At 41.2% G+C, this 22,714-nt stretch overlaps 2 pseudogenes across 2 annotated transcripts; one reads left to right on the top strand and one right to left on the bottom strand.

Moving 5' to 3' along the window:
• Positions 1-18,241: 18,241 nt before the first annotated feature.
• LOC308503934 (ATP synthase subunit g, mitochondrial-like) lies at positions 18,242-18,562 on the bottom strand (annotated as a pseudogene). Its single transcript has one exon. The product of its transcript is annotated as an ATP synthase subunit g, mitochondrial-like (transcript).
• A 1,059-nt stretch (positions 18,563-19,621) lies between these two features.
• Positions 19,622-21,459, top strand: LOC308503390 (eukaryotic translation initiation factor 3 subunit E-like; annotated as a pseudogene). The gene is made up of 2 exons: positions 19,622-20,366; positions 20,913-21,459. The product of its transcript is annotated as a eukaryotic translation initiation factor 3 subunit E-like (transcript).
• Positions 21,460-22,714: the final 1,255 nt, after the last annotated feature.

Below are 22,714 nucleotides of genomic sequence, written 5' to 3'. Positions count from 1 at the left end.
AAGGCTTGGGATGCGTACAGAAAAGTGAATACAAATGCCTTTTATCTATACGAAATGACCTTGATTGTGCACATCGTAAGAAAAAGGCAAAATAAAAACAGTAATATACCATTTTTCACCTATCAGAGTGGCAAATATCCAAACGACTGACACTCTTTTGGCCAGGCTTTGAGAAAACAGACACTTCCATCAATGCTGGAAGGAATGCAAAAAGGTATAAATCCTATGAAGGTGAGTTTGGCAATATCTAGCAAAATCACACAGGCACTCTGGCCCTTTGACCCAGGAAGTCTGTTTTCAGGAATCTGTCCTAAAGAGATACTGACAGAATTACAAAAGCATGAACACATGTTTATGTAAGAGCAAAAACCCACATGTCCATCAAGGAATTAGTTGAGTCCCCTTTTGGTACATTCAAATAGTGAAGTACTATGCAACTATAGAAAGGAATGTGGAATGTATATTACTATGGAATGATCTCCAGAATATAATGATAAGTCGGGGGGGGGGGATGTGGACTAAAGTATGTATATTAATAAGCTACCATTTATTTAAGAGAAGGTGTATATACACACACATCCAACAGAGAGAGATGTAAGTATATAAGTATGTATTCATGTATGATTTTGCTTATGTAAAAAAAAATTTGGAAGGATCAACCATAAAGTAAATGAAATTGTGGCTAAAGGGAAAGGAGAAAAAAGGAAGGTGAGCTTGGTATAGAATCTGTAATTCTCTGAATAAGACCTTGTTTTTAATATTTGACTTTAGAACCATGAAAATGTTTTAGGTGATTATAAATAACATTAAATCACAATGGAAAAAGGAAATTCCTAAAGTCAAAGGTAAAATAAAATAAATGGATCTAACTGTACATTGAGTTGACAGCTTACTGATGCAGAGATATTTTATTTTAAATGCTTTGAAAATACAGTAATTCAACTGTGCGTCTCTAGTGAGATATACATAAGAATTGCAAATAATAATATTTTGGCATTGTTTATATATATATACATATATATATACATACGTATATATACATGTATATATATGTATATATATACATATATATAATAAAATGTATACAGAGGTTCCAAAAAATGTATACAGATTTTAAGAAAGGAAAACTGTATTACAATTCTAATATTCAATATATACTGATAACAACAGATGAACGCAAGTCACGCTTGACGTCTGCAATTACAAGTGGTTACCATCAGCATCCAGATACTTCTGATTATGGCGAAATACGGCTTGAGCAATGTTGACCAAAAGTGACCAAAGTGTCCACTTGTATACATTTTGTGGCATCCCCATGTAATATAAAGCAAATAAGCAATAATGCTGTGTCATTAAGAACCAAGATTTTCAGCACAAGAGCAAAAGATTCAAAATAAGAAGTTAAACAAAGCCCTATAATCCTGTTTGAATTGAAAATATCAGTATATACTTATAACATGTTTTCTCTTTTAGAAATATTTCTCTTTCTTTCTTTGTTTGTCTTGTTCTTTTGTTGTTTTCACAGACAATAGTTTAGTGGTTACCAGAGGGTAAGGAGGGAGGGGAGTGGCAGATGAGGGTAAAGGGGATCAAATATATGGTGATGGCAGGAGAACTGACTCTGGGTGGTGAACACACAATGGGATTATAGGTGAGGTATTATAGAAATGTACACTTGAAACCCATGTAATTTTACTAACAGTTGTCACCCCAATCAATTTTAATTTAAAAAGAAAAAGAAACATTTCTATTTCCAAGCTTGGATAGCTTTCCTTTCCAGAAAGCAATGAACCTAACAATGACCACTGGGCACATGCTCCTGTCAGAACTAGGGAAGCAACTCAGGAAAGAGGCTCCCATGGGCCAGAGATGGGAAAATCTGAGCCTCAGAAAGAACAATAGCTGCCATGGATTGAAACACACAGACTATGTTTAGATTCATGAGTTCCTCATGATATTATAAAACAAAAAAATCTCACTGGTCACCTCTAGAAGATATAAGGAACCAAACTCATGATTCTGAATGCTGGCAAGCACAGGGAAAGAATCAAGCATTGAACCTGCTTTTCCTGATTAAATTATATCATGAGGTAACCACACAGTTGATGAGAAAACAATTCTCCATAGAAATAGTCCATGTAATAAATGAGGAAGGAAAGATAGAATGCCACCATTTTGCGAACACATAAATGAAATCATGGATCTGAGCCATGATTATCAATGGCTGTTCCATCACAAGAAGAGACAACCAGTCAATATGTGCCAGCTGATGGAAGCACAGGACAACACCTACAATGTATTTTTGCAAATAAATGGTCACTCGATCTTACTGCAGTTTTATAGGAAATATAGGGGACAAAGGAGCAAGGCAGATGACATCACAGGGATGCAGTCCTTCTTAGAAAATAGGAAATAACCTAGTCTCTTCAACAAAAGAATTGTAAAGGGATAAAAATATTTGGGGAACATATTAATTGAAGAGGCAAAGAGAAATATCAACCACTTGCAATGTGTGAATCTTATTTAGATCCTAATTCAACTGGGAAAACATGAAGACAAATTTGAACACTGACTGGAAAATCCTTTCACTGCAGATAATTCACCCAAAATGTATCTTTTCTTTTTGTCACTTTAGGCAGCCTGACTTTTGAGGGGGCTGGATTAGCTGTTATACAAATGCTCCACTCAGAGTGTGGCATGCCAACAGAACTCTCCATCTGAAGAGGCTGCCACGCCTTAACACTGGACAGTGACAGCCCACGTCACCTTCCCAGGCTAAAACAGCTTTTCCTAAAACTTGTTCTCAGGCATCCTGCCAACCCACAATCAGGTGGTGGGTACCTTGCTGGTATGTGCAGTAACATACCTCAGACACTCAAGTAGCTCAATCAGCTCTCCCACCAAGAAGTCCCTTCTGACCTTTCTGACCTATCCTGTCCATAGGTTTCTATCAAAATCATGCACACACACACACACACACACACACACACACACACACACACACACTAACTAGCAGTGTCTTATAAGAATAGACACCAGTGCTCAGTTCAGCAGCACATATACTAAAATTGGAATGGCACAGAGCAGATTAGCATGGCCCCAAGGCAAGGATGACAGGAAAATTTGTAAAGCATTCCATATTTAAAATTTAAAAAAAAGAATAGGTAAAATACAAGGTCTGACAATTATGTCCGCAAACTTGTTGCAATGCTGTTGCTAACTTTTTTGATATCAGAGGGGTTATTCGTTATGAATTTGTACCAACTGGACAAACATTTAACCAAGTTTATTATTTGGAAGGGCTGAAAAGGCTGCACGACAAAGTTAGAGGACCTGAATTTTTTGCCAACAATTCACAGCTCTTGCATCACAACAATGCACCAGCTCACACGGCGCTGTCTGTGAGGGAGTTTTTAGCCAGTAAACAAATAACTGTATCGGAACACCCTCCCTACTAACCTGATCTGGCCAATGACTTCTTTCTTTACCCGAAGATAAAGGAAATATTGAAAGGAAGACATTTTTATGACATTCAGGACATCAAGGGTAATATGATGACAGCTCTGACGGCCACTCCAGAAAAAGAGTTCCAAAATTGCTTTGAAGGGTGGACTAGGCGCTAGTGTCGGTGCATAGCTTCCCAAGGGGAGTACCTCACAGGTGACCATAATGATATTCAGCAATGAGGCATGTAGCACTTTTTCTAGGATCAGTTCGCAAACTGAATGGTCAGACCTCGTATATCTAACTACCACCTGCTATGTCAGGCACTGCTTAGCCCTTTGCATTCAAACCTCACAATGACCCTGACAGGAAGTATTATTATCCCATTTTACATATGAGGAAATGGAGGCAGACGTTTTCAGTAACTTAACCAAAGCCACACAGCTTGTACATGGAAGATCTGGGATTTAAATCCAGGTCTATCCACTTGCAAAGCATGTTTATTTAACAACTGTGTTGAATTGCTTCCTTCAGCAGCAAAGTGGCTATTCAATCAGTGTTTGCTGGGAAAAACATGAATCTAACTGAGAAATTCAGGCATCCTACCCATGTCTTTCTTCCCATATCTTCGTTATGTCCCAGTGTTGGGCATCCCCTCTGCTCCATGTAGTGGAGGGGCAGAAGGATGCATTCCACGGGGCCTGGAAGAATGTAAACAAACCTGGAAGGACACTGCTGCTGAGCAAACCATACTCCTTCCAGAGTGTGGACAGGATGAGTTTTCTATAAATAATCATAAGAGTGTGAAGAGATTCTTTCTCCTGGGGCTCCCTTTGCAAAGGTTGATGGTAATTGATGAGACTACAGGGACATGCCAATCTTTCTGCTCTTAGAACCAGGTGTGGTTATTTACAGAACTGTCACTTTTCCGGCCTTCCCTCCCCATCTCTGCCAGAGGCTTGGAGATCAGCAAATATCAATTTACTGCTGCCCCCGAGCACAGGCAATGAGCCACCTGTACACCCCACTGCCTTCAAAATAGGCTCAGACTCCTGCTCTGGTGGAGAGTTGTTTCTTCTTTGGAAATTTGGATAGAGAGAAAGAAAGATCACAGATTTGCTCCCTTCCCAGGCATAGGGAGGTCAGGTGACTACCAAGTCAATAAAATCTGGAGTTCCACATTGCCCAGCTCATAGTGGGGGAAATAAAGAGACCACTGGACCAGAAGTTGGAAGTGTGTATGCTGACCCCAGATGTGCCATCTGTGAGCAATCGATGTGTGAGTTCCAATTTCCACATCTATAAGAAGGAGGCTAGTCTTCCATCACATGCCAGACACAAAAGGTTTTTGAAAAGAGTAAATTAAATGATCTGTACTGTGTGAGAGATCACCACTGTTATAGTCATTATTGCAATGTAGTCCCATGAGCCACCGTTAGGAGTGCCGGTGAGAAGTCTCAGAAAACACCTTCTCATGGTACTGCCAGCCCTGCCATAGCCTTGCTGGTCAGCGGCCAGAGCAAAGAGGAAATGCAGCATACCAGGTGGATTTCTCAGTGCATCTGAATTGTGGGTGAAGATTATTTTGTTCTAGCAGGGTTTACACATATACAAAAAAATCAATTTCACAACTAAATAAAACACTTCTGGGAATCAGAGGGCAGAGCTACATTTCAAGGTTGCTCAAGGTGGCTTGAGGCTCTACCCAGAATTACTGGATCTCCACCAGGAATGGATAGAAAATTGTCACCCTCCTTCTTTGCTGAGGATGATACTGAAAGACCACACCAAAGGCTCTGCACTGCCAAGATGTCTGAGCTGACTCATGCAGAGAGACCAGAGGGAGTGACCGACTAATGAGCAACAACACACCTCAGTCACATGTCCCAGCTTCTTCAGGGGGGTTCCATGCTGGCACAACTGCCCATAGCATTCTCAGGCAGTAGATGTCCTGGGAGCTACCCATAAGCGCAGGTCCCACATATGACCTCTGTCAGCCCTATAAAGTTGACAAGTAAACAACAGTCGGGAATTTAATCCAGGCCCATCTGCTTCCAAAGGACCACAACATCCCCCAGTCTAAAACTAGTTTCCATTGCACAGGAGTCCAGTTAGAGCCAACAGGGCTTCCTGTGCAAAAGGAACTATATCTACTCCCTTTCATCAGACATCTTCTTTACCCACCTGGCCCTTTCATGCTTCTATGGTGTGGACTTATACTTGGAAAGGAAAGCCCTGAAGTTGCCCCCCATCTAAAGAAGATATCAGGCTGGACTGACCAGGGTAATATCTCTCTTAGTCAGGATGTTCCAAGCACCCCCCTCCCCACCCTAATCAATTGAAGTCATGTACAAAAAAAAAGCAACTTAGTTTTATGTCTTTCCTTAGGAGAAGATGTTTTAGAAAAAGTTGTACTTGTTTGATTTTGTATTAGGAAGAAGCATAAACAATGATTTTTGCAAGCCATAATAATAGGTGACATTCATGAGCACTCTTTTATTTGTGTCACAGTTTATGCTGAGTGATTGGCATGGATTATCTCAAACGATTAAACAAGATTCTTTATCCCTATTTTACAGATGAGGGAACTGGCTTAGAGCAGTCGGCAGCTTCGATTCTACAGCCAGGCATTATTAGTTCTGGGGCAAAATGCCTACAGGACCTAAAGCCCCACATTGGCTCCAGGCTTTCCCTACAGAATCTACTCAATATTATTTTTAAAATTCCATTTCTTGGATATACAAATTGTGATATATCCATACAATGGAATAGATTCAGCCATTAAAAGGAAAACCATACAGAAGCAAACTTGGATTAACCTTGCAGACATTATACTGAGCGAAGTAAGTCAGACCCCCAAACCCACAAATATGTCCACTTATATGAAATATTTAGTATAGGCAAATTCATAGAAACAGAAAGTAGGAGTCAGGTTACCAAGGGCTGGGGAAAGAGGAGATGGAGAGTTACTGCCTCATGGGTACAGAGTTTCTGTTTGGGGTGATAAAAAAGTTTCGGAAATAGTGGTGATGGTGGCACAATATTGTGAACATAATTAATACCACTGAATTGTAAATTTAAAAATAGTTAAAATTTCAAATTTTATGGTATGTATACTTATGTGGGGTTTTTTGTTATAAAAACTTTCTTTAAAAATCCCTTTTCTGCTTAACCAAAGTTGATTTGTGTTGCTTGCAACTAAGAACCTGCCTGATCTACCATCTAAGATGGAACTTATGCTCTAGGTCACCACAATACTGACCAGCCCAAATTACCCTGACAAACATACAAACTAAACAGATGAATAAAAGCTAGAGCGTAAACAACAAATTGCTTATTAGGACTAGATTTGGGGAAGTAGCTTCATCTGTAAATGTTTTTTAAGAAAGAAGCACATATGGCCCAGAAAAAGGACAGGGTAATGACTTTAATTCTTTCTTCCCACCCAGCCCAGCACCACTCGTCTCCTACAATAGTGGTTCCCCACCTTGCTGTATATTGGAATTATCTGGACAATTTTAGACATCACTGATCCCTGCGTCCCACCACTTGGCATTCTGATTCAGTTGTGAGTATTGCTCAGACGTGGTGAGGTTCGGATGATGCTCATGTGATTCTAGTGTACAGCCAGGACTGGGTGTCACTGCCCTACAGTGGGGCTTACTCTCCCTGGTTTTCAATGGCCTCCTGGGGACATGATTGACAGCTCTATCATCTTAGATCATTATCGTCACCTGACAGAGAGAAGAAAGTTCTGATGCCAACAGGTTCCCAATGAGCAGATGGGATTCAGTAGGCAGAACTGGCTTGTCAGAAGGAGAGTTAAGGTAGTTGTTTCCTTAAGAAGTGGCTAACAAAGCATGACAATCACCCAGCTGGGACTTTGCTTCTCTACCTCACGATTTCTGTTCTTCCTCGCGATATCATCTTAGGTCACCTGAGTTAAACAGCTCTCCAGCCAGCCTCTCTCTTGTCCTTCATGGAAGTGAATTGCCAGTCTTGTAGTTTATTCTGAATATAGTCCTCATTGTTTCAGAATAAACATTTCTGGGTAGACAAAAGTTGTCATCAGATCTATGTTTAAAAAGGTAGCTCCAATGGTGGGGTTTTTCATCAGTCCACAAAGTGTAATTGCATTTCTTCTAAATACCAATCACTGAGCTAGGGGCAGGAGATTAAAAAATAAGAAGAAGAAGATACAACCCCTCCTCTCCATGAGCTAGTGGGGAAAATAGGCTGGTAAGTAGATCAGGTGAAAATGTGAAGCCACGGATGTGCCTGAGGTATCATGGGAGGTTGGGAGGCAGTTCCTGACCTCACAGAGGATGGCTGGGAGTTGGCCAGGTGCAGGTGAGGAGAACTTTCAAGGCAGATGGGTAAATGTGAATGAAGGCTAGTTGAACAAAGATAAGGGATAGCCTGACTGAGAGGAGGCAGCCACAAGGTGTAGTGGAGCACAGTGTATAGGAAAGGAATCACAATAGCAAAGTGCTTACAATGTGGCTGGCACTACTGAGAGAGAGAGAGAGAGCGAGAGAGCGAGAGAGCGAGAGAGAGAGAGAGAGAGAGAGCACATTTATTTTATTTATTTGCTCAATTCTCATAGCCACCTAACGAGGTGAGCATCCCCATTTTACAGATGAGAAAACCAAGTCACAGGCAGTATAAGTAACTGTCCAAAACCACACAGCAAGCAGCAGGGCCAGGATTTATACCAAGGTAGTCTGGCTGTGGGTAAACATACTCCTAACTGCCACACTCCACTACCTCTGTGATAGATTACCAGACTAAGCCATCCTTAAAGGGATTGGATGTTATCACGTAGGGCAAAGGGAGCCACTGAAGAATTTTATACAGACAGTGGGAACATCACATGCATAAAAAAAACATAGATGAGGGGAAGTAGCCATTGGAAGGTTGGCAGTAGAACAGGAGAAAGAAAAATCTGAACCAGGCCATTGTACTAAGGGTGGAAAGGAGAAAACGGACGAGAAAAATTTGAAAAATTTTTGAAAAATTTGAATTAGTGGGACTTTGTGGTTGATCAGAATTGGGTGTATGGAGTAGAGTTGAGAATGCCACCCAGAGTTCTAATTTAGATGGAATACAGAGATTAGGGGGAAGGACGATAGATGGTTTGGGACATGCAGAATTTGGGGTGTCTGCGAGCACTCACTGGGGATGAAGGACAGCCCATTGAATGTGTGGGCTTCCATAATGGCTATGAGGTCAACAGCTTTGTGTGAGAACAATGTGAGAGTGGGGCAGCAGGCCCCACTGCCTATGTCTCCCCTTACCTCTGAGCACCTCTCCACAAAATGGGTTATTAGTATCTGTCATTTATCAAACTCTCCAAGGTACTGAAACATTCATTTTTGGCTGACATTCAGCTATTTCTCTGAAAGCAGGCAAAGTTAGATTTTCACTTATCAAACTCTATTCATTATTCTAATTTCTCTGCAACCAGAGTTAGAAGCTTTTTTGAAGCATAAAGTTATTCTGATCTGAAAGACACAATTGCTTCATACCATCATGACAGGTCAATTTAGAAAGATAAGAGGCTGATAGCATAAATTCCAGGCTCATTTCTGAGAGCCAAAACTCATCCCAGTGGTTTGGGGCTTCTCAGGCAGTTTGCTGAAGTAGCAAAACTCCATTGACTGCTGTTATAGATTCAGGTCAGGAAATCTTAGACAAAGAAATAGCCCCAATATCAACTACCTCCTGCTGTTCTCTCTAGCTTTCCCCATTTCAGCTGCAGACAGGGAAAGTAGCTCCTCTGATTGCAGGAGACACAGCTTTCCATGAGCTCCATTCCCAAAGCCTCCCCCAAAGAAACCACTTCCTTCTGAGTCGGCCTCCAATCCCCTTAGCCACTCCATCTCACTTTCATCTTTCACCCTGTTCGTCCCCACTCATCACACCAGGAATGCAAATCAACATGAACCATGCTATTGGAAGCCACAAATGGTACCACAAAACTTGGTCATTGGTTCAGTCTCACACGTCTCTCATTCATCTTTATTTTTAAACAGATGTAAGAAATCTCAAGGCGGTAGAAAAATCCAACGTTCTATTGGGTGGATGTTGCAATGCCCACCAGTTGTCTATACAGTAGCCACTCTCCCTTCCTCTTCTGTAAGAGGCAGCAAAGTGCCCAGCTAACAGACTGGCACGACCTTAAAAAGAGGTAAGTGGCCAGGGCTTCCGGAAACCACTTTTAAGAAGGCCGACAGCTGAGAGTGACCACCTTTTGTCCCTTCACCCTTCGCTTCTTTCCGCTGGCATGCTGACCTGAGAGCTGAAGCTCCTCAGCCCTAGCTCTCGACCTCCAGACTTCTTTTACAAGTCACAAAACAACCTGATAATGTGTTTAAGCCACTGTATTTGAGTTTCGGTTCCTAGCAGCTCTGCTACTGTGAGTCCCCCTGAGACGGTGGGAATAAGCAGACCTGGAAAGGCATTCTTCAGCCTTGGCAGATGTTTCTTTGGGAACAGCCATTAGAGCAGTGCATTAAAATTACCATTATGTGTGTCTTCAGGCAAACACTCTGACTTATTCACAGTTATGCAGCAACACCTAGCAAGGTGAGAACTCGGCAAATGTATGTTGGATGAACAAGTGGAAGCTGCCTGGGGACGGGTATTAATGACCGAGTCCGTGGAATTGACTAATTAACGAAGCTATGCATCATCAACCTTGTATGTAGGATGCCACTATCTTTACCAAAATGCAAAATGTACCAGTGCCCATTGTCTGCATGCAGTGGTTGTTGAAGCAAAGCCTCCTTGGGGTGGGAAAAAAACCCTCCTTGGGCATTAAAATATTCTGTCATGGTTAGTCACTTAATGAAAAAGCATTATATGTTGTACAGAGTAGTCCATTTTTTCACTGAATTTTTATTAAGGATCTTGTGGTGCTTAATAATTAATCTTAAGATCTGTTTTGTGAGTTAAATGTCCTCATTGCCCCATTTTACTGATGAGAAGCCCAAGGTCCAGGGGTTGAAATGACTTGCCCAAGGTCATGTGCCATTCCATGGTAAGGCAGGGATTTGAACACAGTTTTGTCCACACTATTCCTATGTTACGTTGCTGCCTTTCTACTGCATAGCAGTTTGAGAACTGAGGCTGAGATGGTCTCAATTCCAAAAGAGAAAACATGGTATACTGAAGGAGGCCTATGCTTCCTGCCCCACGTTTTCTAGGCTCTTCCAGCCCCAAGTAAAGAAGTAGGAGTGGGGAGGGAGAAGGATCATGAGCCACTGGCAGTCTGAAGCCCCAGAGTCCCTCCTAAGACCTGAAAATTTGTGCAATTGCTTAAATTAAAATCAATATGCTGCTTGGTTGGGCGGCTGCGCAATTGTTTTTGAAGCCGGGTATATTATGTTCTAAATGTTTAATCTGGCAGAGGCCATAAAAGACGAGTTCCAGGCCATTTGGAGCTCATATTGCGAACATGATGGTCTGGGAGGCAGCTAAAACCCCCAAAATGACAGCAATCCCAATAGAGTGGCACCGACAAATTGATCTGGTTCTGACATGGATGCTCAGCAGCAATCTGGGGTGAAAGCGACTCCTTCGCTGACAGCAGAAAGGCAGTGCTAAAAGCAAAATGGTCAGCTGTCAGATCTCGCTTTCCAAAGTGTGGGTAGACATCCCTGAGAGGGCAAGAAAAATCAATATGTCTAAGGCAGACATGTTGATTCGTGGCGCCAGACGGTCAAGAGAGGCAATCCTACCCTCCAGATGTTAAGATATGACCATTGAGCATGCCCAAGTCTGGTGCGCTGTATGCCTACAAGGGCAAATCCTCCCAACTCAAAGCCTGCATCTGGAATGAGCACATATAAAGTCCGAGCCAGGGATCCTCCTATGGAAGGCTTCCCAACTGGTGGGGCGGGGCGGGGGTGCAGTATAGCATGGACATTAAATGCTCAGGCTGGAAGTGTCAAGGAAATGCGAATTTGAATCCTAGCTTTTCTACCTACTCAGTATCTGCCTCTTTGTCGTCAGTCTAGGTCTCTATTTCTGCGTCTGTTCTATCCCTCACAGGGAACAGAAGGTATGCTGATCTACCAGCCTTGTGAGAAGAATGAAAACAACTGGCACGGTCTCTGGTATACAGCAAGTGTTGAGTAAATGTTAGCTGTTAGTCTTAAGGTTTTCAGCATGCAAAAGAGCATGGCCCAGGTACAGCAATATTTAAATGCCAGGAAAGGTTACAAGCTGGCTACTGCTTTCTTTATTGCAGGCATTAGGTTCATTCTTGGCAATGGACAGTCTCTGGCATCTCTGTTACTATTATGCCAAGAGTATGACATTAGGACTTCGGAGCAGGCAAGAGCTTTAAAAAGCTCCCTGAAGTGTACTTGAGGTGTATTGGACTGAACCCTCCTTCTGGAAATATCCTCAGGGCATGAGGACCCTCACAGATTGTACCCTGATTCCATGCCAGGCACTGTGGCAAGTACTTCACAGCTCCTTACACTGACTTCTCACAACTCTGTGAACAAACAGGAATAGAGAGGGTGCGAAATGTGCCCACGGTCACACAGCAAGTTTGGAAGAAGGCAGAAACCATGGGTTTTCTAAATTTGGATTTCTAAATCCAGTATTCTTTCCACTCCATCATAGCTGTGGCTTTATTTATAGGAACATAAATAAGATTGCAAAGGAAATGTTTACCTTGCTTAAGAAAGTCAACAGTTTTTAAAGAGTCTATAAAATTACTTTAACCCATCTGTCTACAGAAACTTACTGCATTAATTACAAATGGTTCCTGTTCATTGAAAAAACAAATGTGCAAAATTGTTACTTATAATACAATGTTATGCCAATAGTGTGAACCCCCTAATTGTTCACTGAGTGACTCCGCTGAGTAGTAGAAAATATGGGAGTTCTGAAGTCAGAGACATGGGTTCAAGTCCTGGCTCTACCACATGGCAGTTCTGTGGTCTTGGACAGGCTCAGCTTCACTGAACCTCCATTTCCTCATATGTAAAAGGCAGTTATTAATACCAATTTCAGGGATACTAGGGGGATTAAATGAGATAACATATGTAAAGCACGTAGGACAGTGCCTGGTACGTAGCAGGTACTAAATAATGGGAAGCTGTCATTATTCCTAGGAAATAATTGTACTTCTGTAAAATATCCTCCAATTCAGACACATCACTAGTTCAAATAAGCAATTTTCAGTCAACGCAGCCTTCTGATTAGCCAGCAATTTCACTTCTAGGAATTGAGCCCAAGGCAATGTTCACATCTGCAGAGAGGAATGTGTGTGTTAATGATAGCAATTACAGATTATTTATAATAATGGGAAATGGAAAACAACTTATATGTATCAAAAGAGGAATGGTGAAATAAATGATAAGTTATCTATATCAGGGCAAACTTTTTCCATAAAGAGCCAGATAAAAAATATTTTTAGCCTTTCTGGGGCCATGTCACAACTACTCAGCTCTGTTGTTGTAGCACAAAATCAGCCACAGACAATACATAAAAGAATGGACATGACCATGTCTATAAAAAAAAAAAAAACAACCTTTATTTACAGAAACATGTAGAGGGCCAGATTTGGCTCAGGGTTTGCTGACCCTGATATATAGGGTTAAATACTATTCAACCATTACAAAAATAAATAACTAAAGCAGACCTGCATGTATTTAGACAGAAAGATACTCACAAGAACTCCTACAAATCATAAAAAGTAAACAAGACAATAAAATAGGGGAAAGAATAGGAACAGGCAATTCATAAAAGAGGAAATTCAAATAGCCAGTTTGAAAAGTTGCTCAACTACCTAAATTGATTAACTTTTCTAAGTGCAAATGAAAACAAGAAGATTCTAATTTTACTCATCAGATCTGCAAAATTTAAAACACTGACAAAATCAAGTGTTGGTGGTGATGCTGTAGAGAAGAGAGTACTCTCGTACACTGCTGGAAACACTATAATGAGGACCATCACTTTGGGAGGTCGTTTGGCAGTCTATTAAAACTGTAACTATGCATATCCTACGACCCAGCATTTCCTCTTCTAGGTCTCTACCCAGGGAACCACTTTCACATGCGTGCAAGAAGGCTGGGTAAGGAAACTAATTGAAGCATTATGATCGCACAAAATTGAAAATTACCTAAAGGTCCATCAATAATGGAGTGGACAAACATATTCAATATATTCACGTGAAAGAACGCAATTCAGAAGTTCAAAGGAATGAAGCAAATCTGTAAGTATAAACAGATCTCAGAGATACAGTGCCAAGTTTCAAAATAATTTTTACAGTACGACACAAATTATGTAAGAACATAGACACAAACAACCAACAACACAATACAGTTACTGTGGATACATGTACATGTGTGCAAAGGTACTTGAAGAAAGATATGAAAGGATATGCACTAAATTCAAACAGTAGTTATGTCAAGGCATAAGGGAGAAGACCAGGATTAAAAGTGGTGGCCAAAGGAGACCTTAGCATATGTTCTAACTTTTTAAAAAGAATGTATTTATGTATTATTCGATAATTAAAATAAATTTTATAAAAACGGTGTTCATGATATATTAAATGAATAAGCAAGTTACATAGTTTTTGTGTAGGTTTGTGTGTGTATGTGTGTGTGTGTGTGTGTGTGTGTGTGTGTGTGTGTGTGTCTGTCTGTCTCCCAGACAGGGTATATACCAAATAGTTAACAGGAGTATATGGTTGTGGAATGGAAATTGAGGCCCGGGGAAGGATAATATTATCAGCCTGCTCAGGCTGCCATAACAAAATACCATGGACTAAGTGATGTAAACAACAGATTTATTTCTTACAGTTCTGAGGGCCGTTAAGTCCGAGATCCAGGTGCTGGCAAATTTGGTTTCTAGTAAGGCCTATCTTCCTGGCTTGTAGATAGCCATCTTTTTGCTATCTCCTCAATGGCCTTTATCTCAGTGTGCACATGGATGGGAAAAGGGATGGGGGTGGGGGGGGTTGCAGGAGGAATGAGCTCTAAGGACACTTTTCCTATATAATTAGGACCCAAGTCTCATGACCTCACTTAACCTTAATTAACCTTTAAATACAGCTGTACTGGGGGTTGGGACTTCAACATATGAATTTCGAGGGAACGCAAACATCTAGCCCATAAAAGATACTTTTCCTTTTATTGATGAAAAAGTATGATATGGAAACCACACTGCAGCTGAATTAGCTAGGTTCCAACCACAGCTGTGCCATGTCAGAGCTGCATGACCATGGGAAAGTCAACCTCAGTTTCTTTATTTGAAAAACAAGCATAATAATAATATGATGAATAGGGCGGCCGGATGGCTCAGCTGGTTAGAGCATGAGCTCTGAACAACAGGGTTGCCGGTTCGATTCCCACATGGGATGGTGGGCTGCGCCCCCTGCAATTAAAGACTGAAAATGGCAACTGGATTGGAGCTGAGCTGCACCCTCCACAACTAGATTGAAGGACAATGACTTGGAGCTGATGGGCCCTGGAGAAGCACACTGTTCCCCAATATTCCCCAATAAAAATTTTTAAAAAAAAATTAATAATATGATGCTTAATGCATGCCAGATACTATTTTATTTTATTTTATTACTTTATTTTATTGTATCAGTTTCAGCTGTACAAAAAATTTAAAAATGTAATAGTTAGACATTTACATCCCTCACAAAGTGATAACTCCCCTCCCCCAACCTACTACACCTCTGACATCGTATACAGCTGTTACAATTCCATTGACTCTATTCCTTATGCTGTACCCCACATCCTGTAACTATCTATATATTAAATTATAGTTGACATTCAGTATTGTTCAGCTTCAAATGGCGTGCCATATGCTCTTATAAGTACTTTATATATATATTAGCTCATTTAACCCTTATTTCAACGTTACAAGGTAGGATCATACGTCCATTTTGGAATTGAGGAAACTGAGGTGCAAAGAGATTCAGTGACTTGCCCAAGTCACAATGCTAGAACATGGCAGAGCTGACTCCAGAGACCACAATCATCAGTCGTAACCCCAACTCGTGTAAGTTATTGCTATTTTCACTTTATGTAATATGTGCAAGTACATGTAAGTTTTATATTCCTTGAATTCTTAAACTTAGAATATATATGAATATGTATGTAGTACATACACAGTTGTTTCCTATTGCTGCTGTAATAAGTTGCCACAAACTTAGTGCTTAAAACAGTAAGAATTATGTGATAGCTGTGGTGGTCAGTAGTCTAAGACTGAGGTGGTGCCAGGGCTGCCTCCCTGCTGGATACTGAAGAGCAGAATCTCCTTCCAGCTTCTAGAGGCTGCCTGCACCCTTGGCTCATGGTCTCTGCTTCCATCTCCAAAGTATGTCATTCCAACCTCTAGCTCCATCACTGCATCTCCTTGTTCTGACTCTGACTCCTTCTGTGTCCCTCTTGTAGGAACTTTGTCATTCGTTACATTGGGCAACCCAGGTGATCTAGGGTAACCTCCCTACCGCAAGGTCCTCAAATCAACGACATCTGCCATGTCCTTTTGCCATGTAAGGAACACATTCACAGCTTCCAGGATTAGGACGTGGTCGTTTTTTTATACATGTATAACGTACACTGGTTCACAGCACCCTTGCCTTCACAGCACATCTGACATAAACTATATTTCTCTATATATACGTTTTTAATGGAAGAAATCTGAGCTCAGGAAAAGAGACTCTGGCTGAGCCACTTGTCCAGAAGACAAAGGGCCCAGGCAGGTCTGGTCTCATGTCTGCTACATGGTCAGGACAAACTGACCTAGCCCAACACAGCAGGGTTAGAAAAAAAGCTAGTGACTCACTGGACACACAAGTCCCCTGGGCCCGACAGTACAGCAGATATTTGATTTGGGACAGTGGGAGAACCTGAGGACCCCAACCCCACCAGTGAGTCAGGCAAACAGATCCGGACAGAAGCAAAGGGCTGCTTGTCCAGCTGGTCCCAGGGCGGGGTCTGCACCAATTTGGACACAGCTCTCTGACACCTCCTTGCTCAGGCTTGGCAATGTCTCCTATAACAGCTTTCCTCTAACCAACCTCAGCACTGAAACTTCTGCGCCAGGAAAGAAGAGAACCTTGTGGTTTCCTTGAAAAATCCTTGCATCTGGTGTTCGGCTACAAGAGCCTAAATGGTGTCACTAAGTTGATTCTGTTTCCTCTTGAAAATTCCCCACACAATTACAATTCCATGCATTTTAATTTCCAATCAGCAATGCTTTGTCAAGGTACTGCAGTACTACTTAGTGACAAGTCTCAGTGGCTGCTATACAGACGCTTGGTTACCTCCCATCTGAGCCTGTCTCAAGAGACCATCTATAGGGGCTGGCCCAGTGGCTCAGGCGGTTGGAGCTCCGTGCTCCTAACTCCGAAGGCTGTCAGTTTGATTCCCACATGGGCCAGTGGGCTCTCAACCACAAGGCTGCCAGTTCAATTCCTCAAGTCCCGCAAGGGATGGTGGGCTCTGCCCCCTGCAACTAAGATTGAACACGGCACCTTGAGCTCAGCTGCCGCTGAGCTCCCAGATGGCTCAGTTGTTTGGAGCGTGTCCTCTCAACCACAAGGTTGCCGGTTCGACTCCTGCAAGGGATGGTGGGCTGTGCCCCCTGCAACTAGCAACGGCAACTGGACCTGGAGCTGAGCTGCACCCTCCACAACTAAGACTGAAAGGACAACAACTGGACTTGGAAAAAAGTCCTAGAAGTACACACTATTCCCCAATAAAGTCCTGTTCCCCTTCCCCAATAAAATCTTTTTTTAAAAAGAGACCATCTATAGTTCTGAGCTATGTGTCTCCCCACCCATACCTGCCACCTGTAGTGTGTTGCCTGGCTCGACCCAGCTTCCAACATTTGTGACTTTGTTTGGACTTTCAGTCTCTGCCAGAACCTTTCCTAGTAGTTCAAGAGAGAAATATGGCAGCTTTGTAAATATGCTCAACTCACAATGTATCACTCTAGCTGCACTGGGCAGGTGAATCTAGGACACAACTGAAGGGCATAGGCAGAAGGTCAGAGGACAGAGAAGCCAGTCTCCGTGCATGTCCTTCTTTTTTTTTTTTTATAATCACTTCAATTTATTTCAGGACATAATACACTTTTTAGGTCCATGGATGACCCTGAGTTATAACCCTGTTTTGTTTCAATATCCATAGGATATTTTATTTTTGCAAAGATAGATTCTAAAAATCACAAAACCAGATAGATTAATAATACACATATCAAAATTAGATTAAAAATTAGGTCATGGCTCTCATTCACTTTGTCCTGGCATTAAAGATGTTATAAAGATACATAGAATACCAGCAAGTATCCCTACATTTATAGACATAGGTGTTGTCTGATTTCAGCAAAGCATCCAAATTTTATTCTTTAGTCTACTGATATGATTTAACTTTGGTACATGGTATTACTATTTCTCCTGCTGTAACAAGTTTTAGTTTCCTCAAGGCCTTTTCCCCAACTTTTCTGGAAATAAAATATCATATTTCCAACTTCAAATTAAAATGTTATCCTCATAAGTGTACGTAACAGGTTGGTATAGTTGCATACATCCTTTCCAATTCCAGGCTAAGCAAAGACATGCATTTAGAGCTATATTAACATCACTAAAGCAAAACACAATCCAACTTAATGTCAGGAGAAAATGTGGCCTTCCATGCAGAGTTTGATATAGAAAATATTATTTTGACACATTTTATTCAAATACCAGTCTGATCACATATGATCCAAGAACATTCAAATAATAAACCCAAAAGAAACAGATGTTAACGATTGGTCTTCAAACATTATAGCCAATGATGCCACACTTGCCTATGGTCTCGCCCACATAAAACCACATAAAACCACATAAATCCACATCTCAGTGGCCACCTCCTTCAGCAGAGCTTCCTTACTGGGAGCTGTTTGAAGCTCCCAGTTTGAGCACTGTTGACTATTGTTTTCAAGCTCTGAATAGCTGTAGGGACCTGAGCTGGGGTTGGAGGAACCAACTCAACCTTGGCCTATGCCAAAATGTGGCCAATTGAGGATTTCAGTAAGTCAGGGCAGTGTTTACCAGTGCCAGGGCCTTTCCTGCAAGGTAACAGACAAACTGGGCCATGGTTCTTGGATGGAAAGTCCCTCCCTGCATGACTTGCTGCTGCCAATTGGTCAACAGAGAGGCAGGTGACTCCCAAGTGCCATATGAGGAATAAGCCTTGAGCAGACTAATACAATGTACTTATCACTAACCCTATCACCACATCTTGAGTCAGCCACTTCTACTCACTGAGTCTGTTTCCTTATCAGACAGGTTTATGGAGGAACTAATGTCCCAGATAACAGCCCATGGCATTGTCACTTGCATTTATTACAAATCATCAAGATTTCTTCGAGCTCCAAGAGTCTACAACATTGTATTGCGGTAGCTCTGAATTATGCATGGAAAAAAATGAACCTACACCATGATTTTTTACATCAGAAGTATTCAAAATGAAAAGTTTGCACAACTGACAATGTTCAGGGTTGGTCAAAAATGTGATTGTTTAAACATGTCTTTCATTTCTTCATTCTTACACAAATGTTTCAAAGGAAATGGGTGTTTAAACCTGACAAACAGAATTCCAGAGTCAACTGGAATTCTGTCCTATAAGATATAATATAGTTCTTGATACACTAAGCCATATGGCTGAGTGTTTTTTCTTTGTCATTTTAAATGTGATTTACAACCATCAAATGCAACAAATTTTTACAGGACCTAAGACATAGCAGCATAGAAAGGGTAAGAAAGGGCTATGCATTAAGAAAAGGGGAATATCTTTCAAGTATCTATTGATATGTATCAGGCACTGTACCAGACTCTTGCTATGAGACAGATGTTACCCTTAAATTTCAAATGAGGAAACACACTCAGAGATGTTACAGAAGTGACCCAGGTCACCCAGTTCATTACGCAGATGTTGAGATTCATAATCTGTCTCTAAATTCCATGCTAATTTTTTTACACCATGCTATCTCTCCAGCATGTTAAAGCAGGATAAGTTTTCAAATAACCACAGAGAAGAGAGTGTTAGATGGGACCATAAAATCTGCAAGTGAGTAATATAAAACATGATGACAAAGTCAGGTTTGCTTCATCATAACACTGAGCTTCAGCTTTTTCCTTGACAAGATAGTGTAATACGACTTGACGACTCACATTGCACACTTTTTGGATCAGCATTTAGTCTTTCTGTTGCTTGAGTTTCTCTCCGAAAAAGAGATATATAATGAAAAAGAATTATCACAAGGGAAATTGGATCTTCTTAGTGATACCGACATGATAGTCTGCTATGGATATCCACAAAAACCTTTATCCTGATGACATTCCTCCTGCTTTGAGAGGAAAAAAGAGCACCAGTTGTTGCACAACTGAAGCAGCTTCAGGCAGAAACAGAACCAGTTGTGAAGATGTTTGAAGATACAGAAACCACAAGGCAAATATAGCCAACCAGGGACGGGCGGATACTGTTTGACTACCTGGTGGACAATCATGGTTTTAGGTGAGAGTGTTTAGATACACTCGACAGATATGCAACATTCCAATATGAATGTGGGAACCAGTCTGGAGCAGTAGAATATCTTAACTTCTTTAGAGTGCTGATTCCAGCAACAGATAGAAATGCTTTGAGTTCACTGTGGGGAAAACTGGCCTCTGAAATTTTAATGCAAAATTGAAATGCAGCCATGAAAGACCTTACACGGTTAAAAGAGACCATAAATACTAACTGTGAGTTCTCTACTCCAGTCTCTTCAGCAGAGAACATGGCTCATTCTCTGGTCTCTGTTTCCTTCAATGACCCCAAAGGATGAGATAACATTACTGATCTCTTCCTTTACCACCCACGGTATCTTAATGCAATTCGGACAATGTGTTCATATATGAGGTCTGACAAGGTCCCAAACTCATCCTAAAAATGGGCTACATACCTCACTGCTGAATATCACTATGGTCACCTTTGAAGTACTCCCCTTGGGAAGCTATGCACTGACACCAGCACCTAGTCTGGAATTCTGGAACTCTTTTCCTGGAATGGCCATCAGAGGTATTGTTGTATTACCTTTGATGTCCTGAATGTCATCAAAATGTCTTCCTTTCAATATTTCCTTTATCTTCGGGTAAAGAAAGAAGTCATTGGGGGCCAGGTCAGGTGAGTAGGGAGGGTGTTCCAAAACAGTTATTTGTTTATGGCTAAAAACTCCCTCACAGACAGTGCCGTGTGAGCTGGTACATTGTCATGACATAAGAGCCATGAATTGTTGGTGAAAAGTTTAGGTTGCCTAACTTTTTCACGCAGCCTTTTCAGTACTTCCAAATAGGAAACTTGGTTAACTGTTTGTCCAGTTGGTACACATTCATAATGACTAATCCCTTTGATATAAAAAAAAGATTAGCAACATTGTTGCACCAAGTTCACGAATATAATTGTCAGACCTCGTACAGTCATGATGAACAAAGATGTTCTAAAATCCCGCAGGTGCTAAAAGATCTGGTCCAAGTTATTCGACAGGAGTCTTACTCAAGACCCAATTACAGAGTTTATCGAATGCTTATATGTAAACCTTGACTTTGATGGGTCTCAGAAAAAGCTGAGGGGATGTGAATCTGTGCTAGTGAATGACTTCTTGGTGGCTTGTCTTGAGGATGTCATTCAAAATGCTCGTCTCTTCATATCTGAAACTTTTTGTCACATCCACCAGTGTATCAGCATTAACGTGTTGGCAGATAAACTGAACATGACTCCAGAAAAAGCTGAAAGGTGGATTGCAAATTTGATTAGAAATCTGTGATTGGATGCTAAGATTGATTCTAAACTAGGTCACGTGGTTATGGGTAACAATGCAGTCTTACCCAGTCAGCAAGTGATTGAAAAGACCAAAAGACTTTTGTTTAGAAGCCAGATTTTAGCCATAAATATTGAGAAGAAACTTAACCAGAATAGTAGGTCAGAGGCTCTTCACTTCATAGTTCAAGACTAGCTTCTAGTGAAGAATTGTAAAGAAAAGATGAAAAACTATAAAAGAAAGGTGAAACAACAAAACCATTATATAAAGGGTACATACATTTTAGAAGTAATTAACATATTGAGTATAAATTTTGGAGAATTTGAATAAAATTTGCTGTGTTCCATTATCTTGTGGGAAAAAAGAAAAAAAGAAAAAAACTGAGCTTCAGTTCTCAATATTGAACTGAACATTTATGAGTACATGACCCTAGAGAGAGAAAGTCCAAACTTGGAAGCATATTCTTGGAATTTGCCCATGGAAATCAGGTCAAGTTTCCATACCGCCTCCTTCCCCCCGCCCAAATGCCCAGAGGACTTTAATGCTTCCCATCAGTCTGTGTCTCATTCTCCATTTCTTTCCCCCATACATAGCACAGGCTTAGCCTGGGCCTTTCAGAGTTCTGACAACCTGTAGGGCGGCAGGTATCACAGGAGACAGCAAGAAGGAGCTTTGCAATGACTCGTGACTGAGTAGTATTATCCGGAAGAAGGTGCCAAGAAGTGGGAGAAGCCTGGTATCTGTGGTTTACTGGCTATGGCTACATTTCATTGCATCATCCATACTTGCACCATTGCCTTCCCAGGATTTAAGAGCACTATAAAGAATTCAGGATTGCAAAGAATGGCCCCACTCTCTTTTCTACAGTGCTGTCTTAGATCCTGTCAAAAAGTGTTACATTTGATGAATAAAGAACAAATGTAAGATGAGGAAGCAAAACAACTCATTCAAACAGCTTACACTATAAGAGTTCCCACAAGCCAGGAATTCCGAACTGACTCTACATCAAGGTTTCTTCACCTTGCACTACTGGCATTTTAAGCCAGATAATTATTTGTAAGAATGACAAAGTGAAGCAGTCTGTGACCTTTAATGCCATCCCCTATCCCTTAGCTAACTCCTATTGGTCCTTCAGGGTTCTGTTGAAATGTCACTTCCTCAGGTGGTCTTCCCCGCCTTCCTAAAGTCAGGATAACATATTCCCTCTGATGTGCTCCCCAGGTACCCTGAACTCCTTCCACTGAGCACTATGTTGTAATAGTCTGTTTACTTAGATGATTCGGCAGAGAATTTACGTAATGTTGTGTTCTCTTTGTTGCTTTCTCAGTCTAATTCCTCCTTTGTTGCTTTTGTCCCCCAACAGCATCTTTGCCAAATTGTCATCAAGACTCTACTTTCACACCTTCAATAATGGAGAACCCATTACCTTTCAAGACCTCCATCTTATAGC

This window comes from Rhinolophus hipposideros (genome assembly GCF_964194185.1).
Source record: "Rhinolophus hipposideros genome assembly, chromosome: 10".
Classification (NCBI taxonomy): domain Eukaryota; kingdom Metazoa; phylum Chordata; class Mammalia; order Chiroptera; family Rhinolophidae; genus Rhinolophus; species Rhinolophus hipposideros.
This window is presented reverse-complemented; position numbering and strand designations above follow the sequence as displayed.